This window comes from Natator depressus, chromosome 9 (assembly GCF_965152275.1).
Source record: "Natator depressus isolate rNatDep1 chromosome 9, rNatDep2.hap1, whole genome shotgun sequence".
Lineage (NCBI taxonomy): Eukaryota > Metazoa > Chordata > Testudines > Cheloniidae > Natator > Natator depressus.
Window position 1 is genome coordinate 57875331 of NC_134242.1, and position 13626 is coordinate 57888956.

General features: G+C 52.4%; 1 protein-coding gene and 1 non-coding gene across 4 annotated transcripts in view; one reads left to right on the top strand and one right to left on the bottom strand.

The window, feature by feature from the left end:
* Positions 1-13626, bottom strand: part of DGKK (diacylglycerol kinase kappa) — a 149804-nt gene that overhangs the window by 88255 nt on the left and 47923 nt on the right. The window lies entirely within an intron of this gene.
* Positions 10354-10425, top strand: TRNAE-UUC (transfer RNA glutamic acid (anticodon UUC)). The gene has a single exon. It is a non-coding gene; the product is annotated as a tRNA-Glu (tRNA).

The following is a 13626-nucleotide window of genomic DNA, read 5'->3' on the forward strand; positions in this document are numbered from 1 at the left end:
GTTGGCAGGTCTCCATGGAGAGATGGCTCAAGACACATTCAATTGGCGGCACAGACAGTGCAGCCTCAATCCCATCCAAACAGCTTCCCAGTCAGAAAAATGCCCTTTGGCCAAAAAGTCCCTTCCAGGAAGTGACTCCGGCTCAATATGCCTCTTCGCACAAACGGGCAAGGAGAGCATGGCACTGACTTTTGACCCCTTAGTCGGCACTGTTATGGCTTGGAGAATGGGGGTTGATTCAGCCATGGAACACTGGGAATAGAGAAATCCTGCCGGCTGGAGCACCCTCCCCCTGCCCCTTGAGGCTTCTCTGCAAGGTGAAAAACCTGATATTTTTTAAATTCAAACCTAAACCTGGTGTTTAAAACAGCTCCTGCCCTGCAGTCACCTCCTTTTGTGCCACCAGAATGGGGCCAGTGACCGTAAAGCTGCCCTCAGCTCCATATCAGTACTCCTCGACCAGCTCCTCCCCCGTGGTGTGGGCTGTGCTCCCATGCAGTCCTATCCACTTGTGGAGTATTACAGACTGCACAAGTTAGAATAGCTCCTGGGCTTCGCCGGGCACTGGTTCAGCCCCTGGCCAGGGCCGGTGTCATAGAGGCGGCTTGCAGAAATCGTTACCGCTTGCTGCCACGCTCTGCTGCGGGGAGCTCTGCAAAGCCACAGCTGAGGACTGAGCCAACAATGGGAAGTCACTCTGCAAAATGCAGCGGAAACAAACAAATCAGTCGTTTCCCTTTTATGAATGTGGGGGAGGGTTAGTGCCACAGTGGGCAATGAGAATGGAAGAAATGGCTACTCCAGGGCATGGCTTAAACTTCCTCTAACACCCTCGTAAGAGCAGCTGGGCATCTGTTACTGCCAGCTCCCAGCCTCAGCTCTTCAGCCCTGGAGAGGGACCTGGGCAAGAAAGCAGCAGGTGTTATTGTTAGCGCACATGTCCCTAAGCCTGGCTCTGGGTATACACACATCATCTCCCACCTAGACCCCTGTGCCACATACGTGCATTCACACACACATCACTTCCCTGCCCAGACATCCATCCCACATACGTGCATTCACAGCCATTGCCTCCCTGCCCAGACACACATACCACATATATGCATTCACACACACACTACCTCCTGCACAAACATACATGCCCACATACGTGCATTTACACACCTATCACCTCCCTGCCCGGACACGCATGCCCACATATGTGCATTCACACACCCACTGCCTCCTGCACAAACACGCATGGCCACATATGTACACTACGTAGGCTTATTTGGCTATATATCTGTCAACATTATCATGGGAATTTGACTTTTTTTTTGCCAACCCATTCCCCTACCCTTAAATGTTAGAAGAGGGGGGAAAGATGTGGATCACCATATCAGACTGGCAACTGCTGCATTTACTGTCCCAGCATCACAGATGTTAGAGATGGAAGCAGCCTCACGGGGCACCCAGTCATCTAGTCAAAGATACTTCACTTGCCCACAGAACTGCTGTGAGGATTACACTATTGAAAATTAAAAGCACAATTTAAATGCTATTATCACCATCTGATTCACTCAAGGACCAGGGCTGGACTGTCTCTACAAGCTACTCTCCAGAGCCTTGGCTAGTCCTGGTTTTAAATGACTCAAGAGACTGAGGCTTCCACCACTTCCCTTGGGAGGCGATCCCTCAGCTCACAGATCTATTGCTGGCGGGAAGAAAGGCCTTTTCTCAACACCCTCCTAGTCTTGCAAGGCAGGTCAGTGGAGTCAGGCTCTAGTCTATAACCTACACAACCTTTAAAGGGCTAGCACTCCTGCCTGAAATGGTGAGCCGATTGCCAGCAGGAGGCAGAGAGCAATACAGAATAATGTGCAATGCAGGGTTTTACATCTGGTTTCTGCATTGGTCAATGGTCCAGGTGTCTCCAGCCACGGTCTGCTCCACCATGGCTATTCCAAAGGTCTATGCTAATGCTTGAGAAACTAATGGCCACTCATTGGTACAAAAGGCACATGCCCTGGATCGGCTCCCCCAGGGAAATCTGAGGGACATGCAGAATATGCAGAAGGCACACACTCCCCCTTCCCCCATCCCAGTCTGGCTGGCAGTGGAAGAGATTTCTCTCAGCCCTTCTGCACAGATACGCTCCGGAGGAATGCACATTTCAGCCCCAAGAAGGAGCTAAATATAGTCTCTGCACAGTCTCTGCATGCCTGTGGACATGTAGGTGAGAAACAGAAAGAAGGGACCGCCACGCTCCTGTGCGGCCATAGGAGTGTATTTGTGAGTGGTGAGCCTGTATGTCTGGGGTCTAGCGTACATCGGGGTGCCTATGTTAGTGTGGATCTGTGGGAATGATGCATGGAGATGTAGGAAAGGAAGATGGGGTATCTGGGAGTCGTGTGTATGTGTGAGAAAGAGTGTGTGAACCTGGGAGCTCTGTGGGTGTGGGTGTGCACGCACACGTACACACCAGTGAGGTGCGTGTGTTTGTGCGCGTACATACCCGGGGAGGGTTGTGTGTGTGTGTGTTTTGTACCTGGGATGGGGAGCTGTGTGAAAATGAGTGAGAAAGAGTGAGTGTATGTGTGTACCTGGGAGCTGTGTGTGTATGTGTAATAAGAGAGACAGACATAAATATTCACCTCCCTAATCTGTCCATGTCAGATGGTGACATTATACCAATATCCAAACCTTGCTCTTTGGCGCCGTCAGCCAACGCTGCTCTCCTCCTGCACGTAGCTACACTCCCGGGACTGGGTCTGCCTCGCAATTCATGGTTTCTGAGCAAGTGAGTCAAAGGCAGGACGAGTTGCAAGTTGGAGTCCCAGGAAGCTGCACTTACTATCCCAGCCCAGGGAAGCCCCCAGCTCAAACCAAAGTATCAATGGACCAACAGCATGGCTGCATGCAAATGAGCAGCTCCTGCCTTTCCTGTCATGCAGGTGAATGAGGAAGTGAGTCAGGGAAGCTGCAGGTGGCCTTGGTTTGTGTGCTTAGCAAAGATAAAAATAGATCTTGGGAGGAAAGGAAACACAAGCTGGGGAGTGAGACTTGCTCCAATAAGAGTGGGCAGAGAATCTGAGTCAACCACTCCTTACACCATGCAGATTCACTGGCCTAATGAATCTTAGTCTAGGTGTGAAACCCTCCCTTCACCTCAGTAGTGCGAGAAAAACGCAGCCATCAACCAACTAAAGGCCCGTCTGTATTAATGAACAATACTTGGCACTTTGAAACCATTTTGATCCAAGGATGAGCAAGTCCTGTATCAACTGCTGCAAATTAAAGGGTAGTTTTACTCAGAATCTATAAAACTCAGATTGGGGGCAGGGCCCTCTGTATTAACGCAATTTCACAACCGCAGATTCAGTACCATTAATGCATATGAAGTTATGAGAATTGTGTAGTATGGTTGTCACTAAAACATGCTGTAAGTTGGGGGAATCAGCCAGATATTAGGTCCCCAGAGGCAACAGCAAGGAAAGTAACCAACACCCAGGTGGGGTGTGAAACAGCCCATCAACAGTCACTGTCCAGCAAGGGAGCTACAATGCAATGACTCACCTGCATGAGTCCCCACCAGGGGAATTGCTCAATCTTGCTGAGAGAGACTCAGCAATGCCCCACAGACATGCCTGGACTTGTGTTCTACAAGCACATGGACCCAGAGTATAAAACAGGCAGAGTGGACACATACTGGGCCCTTCTCCTGCCCCCACCTTCGCTGCAAGCAGCCAAGACACTGAGAAGAAGACAAGACTCCAACACAGAAGATTGGCCCAGGTTTAAGAAACAAACCTGTATACTAAGGACTGCAATATCCAGTGGGGTGAGAAAAACTGCTTAATCTAGTTGCTGCCCAGTCTAATAGGGTTGAGAGTTTAGACTGCATGCTTGTATTTTATTTTGGTAACCATTCTGATGTGGGACTGGAGATATTGTCTAGTGTCATTCACTTGCAAGTAGCTGGGAGCAGCTTACATGCTAGAGGCTGAGCGTGAACAGCCCAGGAGTGGGGGCTCTCACAGCAGAGCAGGGTAAGGCTGGCTCCCAGAGTCAAGGACTGGAGTGGCCTAACAGATCACTGGTCCAGACAACACCAGAGGGGAATGTCACACTCACCCACTCATCTCACTCCCTAAGTCCTCAGCTCCCCAGGGTGCCAGGTAGCCAGCTGGCTGGTTCCCCTGCTCCCCACTCCCCAACTCCCCTAGCTATATGGTGCTAAGCAGCTGGCCAACCAGCGCCCAATGTCCTCAATCTCCTGCTGTCCATCTCCCCAGGCTGCTCAACCGCCAAACCAGCTGGGTCCTTGGGGTCCAGGCACTCCAGGCAGCTTGACTGCCAGACTGCCCGACAACACTGTTTTGTTTGAGTGCAGTTATGGAACAAAAAACCTTACATTTCTAAGCTGCACTTTCATGATAAAGAGATTGCACTACAGTACTTGTATGAGGTGACTTGAAAAAATACTATTTCTTTTGTTTATCGTTTTTACAGCACAAATATTTCTAATCAAAAATAATGTAAAGTGAGCACTGTACACTTTGTGTTCTGTGTTGTAACTGAAATCGATATATTTGAAAATGAAGAAAAACATCCAAAAATACTTAATAAATTTCAATTGATATTCTATTGTTTAACAGTGCAATTAATTGCAATTAATTTTTTGAGTTAATTGCATGAGTTAACTGCGATTAATCGACAGCCCTAGTTAAAACCCCTTCCCAAGTGATACAAGCTAAGCCGAAAACAGGCCACGCCGATACCGGAATAAGTGTCCCTAGAGGTGATATACTGGTAGAAATACATCAGTTTAAATTCATACCATGGTTTTTACCGAAAAGACATTCTTATGCAGACAAGACCGGAGTAACTCTAAACCCTAGACCACTAGCAGCAAACAGAGGATGTCGTTTAACTCAAGCAACAGGGGGCCTGAGGTTTTGGTGTGGGAGGCTTTGAGATCTCTCGCCATTGCTGCACATGCAGGGCGTTACTGGTGACTCTGCTGTCTGAGCCTACAGATTCATTCCAATTTCCTTTGGTCCCTGACACCTAGGGTGTGTCTACACTGCAATCGGAGGTGTGACTGTAGCATGGCTAAAAATAGCAGTGTGGCTGCAGTGGCCCGGCTGTGCAAGGACATCCTCACATTGCTAGCCCAGCCAAGCCAAGAAAAGTACATTGTCACCATCAGGTGGTTACCTAACAATGCTGCCTGTCTGCAACCACCATGCAGCGCCTTGCAGGCAGCTGAGGAATCGCTACATGCAGCTAAATCCCACTAGGCTGGATGCAGCTTCCACAGTCACCATGCCCCAGTGCAGCAGCCCCGGTGTAGGCTTTGCCGTCACCATCCATGGGAGCACTCGCTTGATTCTCCAGCTGGCTTCATTTCCACACTGCGTCAAAGGCTTGGCAGGGATGCCGCTGCCCTGCCCTGGAGGGATCTCCTGCCGCACCCGCAGCCCAGGTCTTTGGAGCAAGCCCCCAGAGAACCAGTCCCAGGTCTGATACCAGACTCAGCACATGTTGGGATGGGGGATTTTGGAGGGGCTGGTCCATTCTGTGCAGACAGACTGATGGGACGGATGAGTTTGATAAAGCCCCCATTCCCTGGGTGAATGGGATCCAATCCACTAACTGCCTAGGTGACCAGCCGTCTCCCCTTCCCCAAGGCAGCCCCGTCTGATTCCGTTGCCAGCCGTAAGGCTGCTCCCACCCTGAGGGACAGTCTGTGGGCATGCACATCAGTGTCAATATTCCTCCTAGGTAGCAGCAGTGTCCTCCTTGCCCCATGCTGGCACTCAGCTCTCGGAGGGCTCTGCAAGGCGATCCAATTCCATACCTCATAGTTGGGAGCCATGCAAAGCATGCCTAGAAAATAAGTACACGAACAAGGTTCCTAGAGGGAGAGGATCTGCTCTAGAGCATCACGACTGGTCATCAGCACCCCCTCCTGGCTGCATTCAGACTTGCCTAGGTACTTGGGGCCATGTCTCCATGCACTCGCAGAGCGGGTGGAGCCCACGCAGCGGCAGTACTATCTCCCATGACACTGCTCTGTCCACGCCCCCCCGCCCCACCCTGGATGTTCGAAGGGACTGATCCGAAAATCAATGTGCATCGTGACAAAGCAAGTCACCTCCTTCACTTTCTGTTTGGACCCAACAGAAGTGAAACTTCCTTCTGCACGCTGCATGCTCCCTGGCCACTTCTGCTTTCCTCGAAGTTCCAGAGGCCTGTAATCCAGCACCACAGAGAATTCACAGCCAGCTGCCCTGACCACACGTTCAGAGAGAGCTATTTCTGTTACAGAGTATTTGGGGGGTGGGAAAGGCGAAGTCCTGCCTGAACCGTCCAATTCACCAAGTTCAAAGGTTACGTGAGGAGCAATAGCACCCTCTAGCCGCTCAGAGCAGCAGGTGCGGATTGGCTTTCATTTGCAAGCCCTAAGAGGGAGTTACAAGCAATGAACATCGGGGCAATCATTCAAAGTTCCCCCAGGCTCACTGGAGAATGGTCTTGTGATTAGAGCAGGAGGCTGGTGGCCAGGACTCCTAGATTCAATGCCCAGCCCTGCCCCCAACTACTTGTGTGACCTTAAACAAGCCTCTTGTGCCCAGTTTGTTAAAGTTTGCAATGCAGGCAGAGCTCCTCAGAGGGAGGATGCCAGAGAAGCACAAAGGACTGTGGCTATGATAAACACTTGTTCATTTCAGACCAGCTGGCTCAAGGGACTGCAGGAGGCCACATATAGGTCTGTCCTCCTGTGTCTCTTGCAGCACAGACCATGTACCCCAAGGTAGACAAGGTTCTATTTTCTGGGCTCAGGCCCTGTGGAGATTTGCAAGGCTAGGGGATTCTTCAGCTGATTTCTCAGTAACTCACCTCTCTGCCTCAGCCCATTGTGTTCACTGATCTCAGTGTGTAATGGGATGTCTATACTTTGTGCGTGGCAGGGCGCAATATAATGACCATTTGGATGGGAGAGAAATAACAGTATGTGTACAAATCTCACACCCAGAGCTAGAGCCCAGGTGGATCATAAAGGATTTTTTTTAAAGATGTTAAAATGCTCTAAAAGCTCCTTCTCCCACCCGGAGGCCCCTGTAGCTACAGCAGTGAACTAGGCTGTTAAAGATTTCTATTATGCTTAACACAGGAGCATAGACAGCTGATGGTATCAGCAGAAGCAGGTAGACAGGCAGTGCACAAGCACAAGGTGTGTGGCTAATGAGAAAGTAATCAAGAAGCCGGGGAGAGATCATAACTCACCAGCATTTTAGTAAGTCACAGTTGCGTGAGGCAAAATATTCCAGTGACGTGGGTGTGAATGGGTGCTGACCACAGGTCTGCATGTGCAGTGTCATTGCTGTTGCAGACATGTGTGCCTGCAAGCTCTGGGGTGAGTTTCTTATCAATGCACGTGCCTTTGGAGATACAGTGTAGGGATACTGCACATTCAGTCAGACAGGCCAGGCACAGAGGAACATGCACAAGCATCAGCTCCATAACTGACCTCTGCGCGTCAGAGACAAGGCAGCCCAATAAAATGAAGACATCCGCACAGGACAGAGTACTCCACTTGGCTCCCTACCCCCGAACACCAGTCAGAACGCCACCCAGCACCTCCAGTACTACAGGGGTAGCTCCCACGGGCACTCACAGTTTTGCAGCAGTATCCACATCTGCTCTGCTCTGCTCTCCTGTGTGCCCAGTAGGCAATGGGCACTTTACAGCTCCTTTGGGCAGCTTCCAACTTGCTCTTTCTCAGTTGACTGTTTTCCCCACCCTGCAGCTGTTGGAATGCAACCAATAGAGGGCAGGATTTGGTTCTGACCACACCCCCGCCTTTCACTGAAAGCCATGCCCTCTTTTTCTCCAGTGCAATTGAAAAGCAAGCAAGCGCCATGTGGCCTGACAGGAATACAAGGCAGCATATTTCTGGATGTAACTGACACTGCTTTGAAAAGGTCTGGGTGTAAGACGTACTTAGTACCCTTGGCAGCAGACTGGGGAGTCAGGACTCCCTGCTCTTCTGTAAATCTCCTGGAGGGATCAATCCCTGGGAGATGGAGATCTCATCCCTCTCTAGCTTCTGCAATTCCTCCTTAGGAAAAGCGAGTGGGGTCCCATTGGTCCTGCTAACTTCCTTAAAACACCTGGAGCTTTTAAGATCCTTGTCCCCCCAAGGAGTTTATGTGTGAGTGAAAGAACAGAACAAAACCCACACACCAGAAGAAGCTGATCATATTTGCTGAGCAGCTTCCCTGGCCAGCCAGCAAGACAGAACAAAGGGGTGTCTCCTGCTTGGACGCATAGCAGGCCTAGTCCAAGGGCACCCTGGTGGCTAGGGGAAGGTTCTGAGAGTGCATGAGGTTGGTACAGAAGGGACACAGGGCGTGGTAATGAGCATGTGGCTAATGCTCATGCAAGGAGAGCTCGAGTTAAGCAAATCCTAATAATCCCTAGCTCTCATGTGGCACTTCCATCAGTAGAGCTCGGAGCACTTTGCAAAGGAGGTCAGGATCTGAAGCCCCATTTATAATTGGGGAAACTGAGGCACAGCTGGAGGAAATGACTTGCCCATGGTTACCCAGCAGTCCAGTTGCAGAGCCAGGAGTAGAACCCAGGTCTCCTGAGTCCAGTGCTCTACCCACTAGACCACACTGTCTCCAACACAAGTCCCTTTGTGCACAGTAAATGTACATGTACCTAACAGCACCCCAGGCACAACCTGCTCCGCATTCAGCGCCCTGCTTTTGCTGTAACCCTTTGGATTCTCCAGCCACATCCAACAGCAGCCACCCCCACCATTAGCACTGGCACCCACAGCTAGGCCTAGCTGGGGGTTAGGACTCAGCCTGGGCTGCCAGCACGACATTACCAGAGAGATGCTATTGTTCCAACCCCAGCGGCCTAGCTATGCCTGACAGTCTGGATAAAGTTGCACAGACAGAAGCAGGGCACTCCAGGCCAAATGCCAGCAGGGCTTCAAGCCAGCAGCATGATGAGATAACTTGCCACAGGGATTGGAAATCACCTTTCCCTGTGAAGTCTGTGTGGGGCCAATGCAACATGAGTAAAGAGGGTCTCGGTCCAGTTCTTCATCTCCTAACTACCACCTGGTTTGCGGTCAGCACCAGAGAGGCCCAGGGTGGGACAGATCGCAGAGAGCGCTCTCTCCTTCTCGCTCCACAGAGGGTCCCTCCAGGTTGAGGGGAGGCATGTCAGAAAGGCAGTGAGAGGAGACTGGCCCTGTTCACACCTGGGCTTGATCTGCACCATGAATACACTCAGGCTGCACATCTCCTGGACTAGTAAAATGGATGCTGCAGGCTGAGGGAGAGAGCCCAGCAAGATACTGAAAGAGAAGCAGGATTCAGATCAGGACTCCTGGGTTCATTCCCAGTTCTGCTGTGATTCACCACATAACTTTCAGCAATTTACCTGGATCTCTTTGGGTCTCGATCTATCCCTCTGGAAACCAGGGCTACTAATACCAAGCTACTTCCCAAGGGGGTGCAGGTTAAATCAATGTTAGCAGAGCAAGGTGCTGCACAGCATACGTGCAGACTGCTGTTAGAGACTATCCGGAGCTCTCACAGTCTGGAACCAAACGCTTGCAGGCCGCACAATGTGACGAGCCCAGAGTGCCCGCTGCAGCGTCAGAGTCTGCACCCAGATCCGCTGCTGAATTCCACAGCCAGCCAAACGAAACACCCGGGTCCAGACACCCCACCCCTGGGAAAGCAGCTGGTCATGCAGTGTGGGCTGGGCCTGGTCTCCCCACGCCACGTTGGTTAGGGGGTGATTATTCACCGAACTACACATACCAGTACGATCCCTAGTGTGGGCCCAGTGCCTTACCCAATAGAGCTAACTCCCCTTCCCTTAGGGGAACAGCAGTACCAGTATAAGCACCTTCATACCATTCTAACTGCATCCACGCCAGGGGTTGGACAAGTTAGCTATACCGGGTAGGGTTAAGGCAGTACAGCTGGTATAGACAAGGCCTCATTGTTATTCTCACAGAGATGCCTACTTGACGTCCTTGCTGTCATCTCCAGCTGTGTTCTTGTTGCCCATAGGCCGCACCTACCACTGGTGCGCTAGCACACAGGAGTTCAACGGCCTTCAAAACCCAGGCAGGATCGTCTCCCCAGTGTCAGACCTGAGGTGAGTCTGAGGTCCCGTTTACTGGCAGAGCTGTTTGGGCTCCGCACAGCACTTTTCATCCCAAGCCACAATCCTTGCCGGGGGAGTGGGGGAATCGAAGGAGAGTCCAAGGGCCTGATCCTTGGCGGGATTAGGGGGAGCTGCAGGTACCTACTGTAACGCCTCCCAATCAACGCCTCCCATATGGTCTAGCGGTTAGGATTCCTGGTTTTCACCCAGGTGGCCCGGGTTCAACTCCCGGTATGGGAAGTTTCAGGGAAGGGATAGCTCAGTGGTTTGAGCATTGGCCTGCTAAACCTAGGGTTGTGAGTTCAATCCTTGAGGGGGCCATTTAGGGATCTGGGCCAAAAATTGGGGATTGGTCCTGCTTTGAGCAGGGGGTTGGACTAGATGACCTCCTGAGGTCCCTTCCAACCCTGATATTCTATGATTCTATGACATGGGCACGCAGCACTTCTGGGACTCTGCTTAAAACCTCTGACCTGTGCTCCTGCACGACCCTGGGGGGACCTGCGGTGGGCACAGGAGGTGGCCCAGTTCTCAGTCAGCCCCAGCTGGCACATGCCAGCAGAAGGTTTCCCTGAAAGCACGAGGCATTGCCAGCCACTGAACTGGCACTGGCTCAGGGCTCTGCTTGTTCGCCTGCCCTGGTTTCTATAAATACTTCTCTCTTCCGGATCGTGTCTTCGATCTGCTGTCTGAACCCGGGGGCGGGGAGCACACACCACCTCACCACATCCCTCGGGGAGCGAGTGTTTACCTGCCTGCGCCTGCACAGCAGCTTTCACTCCTCACACACATCTCCCCCTCCTCCTGGCAGCGCAGGCGCCAGGCCGGCAGGGATAGGCCACGATGCTCACAGGATGCATGCTGCTCTTGCTCCGGCACTCTGATATGTGCGCTCCACGGGGAGACCAGCACAACCCCGCAGGGTTCAGGATGTCTCCCCTTTCACCCCAGCTGGGCCCCCTCAAAGACCCCGCCCACTCGGCTTAGAGAGGAGCCCTGCAGCCATTCCCCTTCCTTCCCTCCCCCCCACACACCAGCACAGCATGGCAGGTCAGGGGGAGGCTGTGTGCTGAGGTCAGGGGCCCGAACCAGAGGACATTCCAGGGGGTACATGTGATTGAATCACTCCTGCCTACGGTACATTACACGACAGCACCTATGCTGGCACAGCTACCTCAGCGCAGCCCTTGAGTGCAGATGCAGGCCATCCGACGAAGGGGCTTTTCAGTCGGTGTAGGAAACCACCCCACCAAGTGGCATTACACCTCCCTGACCCCGCTGATGTAGCTGCGTCTACACTGAGGATTAGGTCAGCACAGCTACATCAGGCGGGGGCTGGGTTTTCATACCCCGACCGACATAGCTATGCTGGTACAACTTGCAAGTGTAGACCCAGGCTAAGGGCCTGATCCTGCCATTGACTCCAGTGGCAGCAGGGGCAGGTGCTAAGAATGACCTTCCTTACTAGCACATTCCTGCACACCAACCCTTCAGCCCGCTACCCCACAAGCTGCCTGTGTTCCCACCATCGCTATGGGTAACATAAGAATAACGAGCACTCCATTTCCAGCTTTCATCCTACCGGATCCCAAAGCACTATACAGCATCCCCCTTTGGAATGCAGCCACCTCTGGGGTGGCAGGCAGCAGCTGTGGAGCAGCACGTAGCAGCGCTCCATAGCAGGCAGCATCAGGCAGTGAAGAGGAACACTGTACCCAATTCAAGCTGCAGGGAGGACTCTGGGGACTCAGAATGTCATGGTCAACTAGGTTCTGGCCAGTCCCACACTCCTCGATCGAGAAAGGGCACTGGGGATCTCTAGGGATCACAAGCAGTCGGAGCATCAGGTTTAGTTCTGATCTGAAAGGCAACACCTCAGTCAGTACATGCCAGGCAAGAGCTCACTATCACTGAGAGAAGAGCCAGCAGCTCACTATGCCCCCCACCCTGTGCTCTCCTGGCACACCGGTGCCTCTCCTGGGATCCCTGGATAAACACGTCCCCTGATGGGATAAGCAGACCTCCTGGGTGGCCCCTCTGTCTTTCCCTACCCATGCTTCATCTGTCTGACTGTGAGCTCTTTGGGCAAGGACTGTCTTCCTAGGTGTATAGGGTCTGAGCTCTGCTGGACCTCGAGGTGCTGCTGAAAGAGTAGCAGCAGGAACCTGGTTTTAATCAAACCCTGCCACTTTAATAATTCCTCTGGCCCAATCAAGTGAGTGGATGATTTAGGCCTGATTAGCAGATCTGAAAACATTGGCTCTTGCTCTGTTCATCTGCTGCTAATAGCCCTGGAACGCAGAACCCATTGATTTGAAAAAAGGTGGCTTATTATTTATTGTTCAGTACTCACTGTCCCAGCGAGAGACACCTGCAAAGCACAACACCACATCTCGCTGCGGGCACTCTGCACTGCAGACCTGGGATCATCCAGTGCATCAGGGCAGGAGGACAGCAAGGAGGAGCAAAAGGCAAGAGCCATGCTAGGAGAAGAGCAGAAGACACAGGCAGAGAGACTGGCCTGCATTACCCTGGGGGAAGGGGAGGGGGTGAACGGAGACCCAGACTCAGTGGGAAGCAGAGGCCCCACTGGTGCGAATCCGCAGATCTCTGCTGACTTCAGTGGGATGGCCCTGATTTACCCCAGTTGAGAATCAGGCTCCATGTACGAAGGGACAATAATGGGGCCGCAGAATAGACCCTAAAATGTTCAAACAGCAGCTATGGGGTTGGGAGGGTGTGATTCTTAGGCCTGTTTATTACATTACAGCAGAGCCTAAGGGCCAGTCAAGAGAGGGGCCCCAGCATGCTAGGCACTGCCGATCCAAACAGCCCAGGCAGACCCAGGCTGGGGGAGGGGAGAACGCCCCAGGCAAGTGGCCCGTGCTAGTGCCAGCGGAGTTGGGTGTGTTTAGTCAGGAGGGGAGCAGCTTCATGGGAAGGGACGGAGAGAGGGGCACAGGACTGGGCAGGTGTGCACTGAAGCTGAGGTGAAGAGACTGAGGGAGAAGGAGGGGGAACTTGGACATCAGAGTTGCCACTGTAGCCTTGCTGCTCCCAAAGCCTGGCTAACCCTCTGCCCCTCCCCCTCAGCACCCTGTAGACCAGGTCTGGCTCTTCTTTCACTCCCAGGACTTTCCCCTGAGCTGACCCTGCACTTCTCCAGAGTGACCCGGATTCACGCCCAGAGGAAAAGCAGGCTCAATAGCCAGGAGGGGTCGCCTTTTCAAGCTTCTCTTTTGTGCTCCACAGCGCCCATGTGAGAGCTCTCCAGCTCTCAGCCAGCAGTAAAGTAGGACAGCGTGTGAACCTCAGAACGAAACTATCTGGTGGCCGATCACAAGCCACCACCACCTTCGAGTCATTCATAACAGTCAGTCAACAACACTGAGGTGTGATATGATCAGAGGGGAATAGCTAAAAATAGCCCCTGGTGCTCGG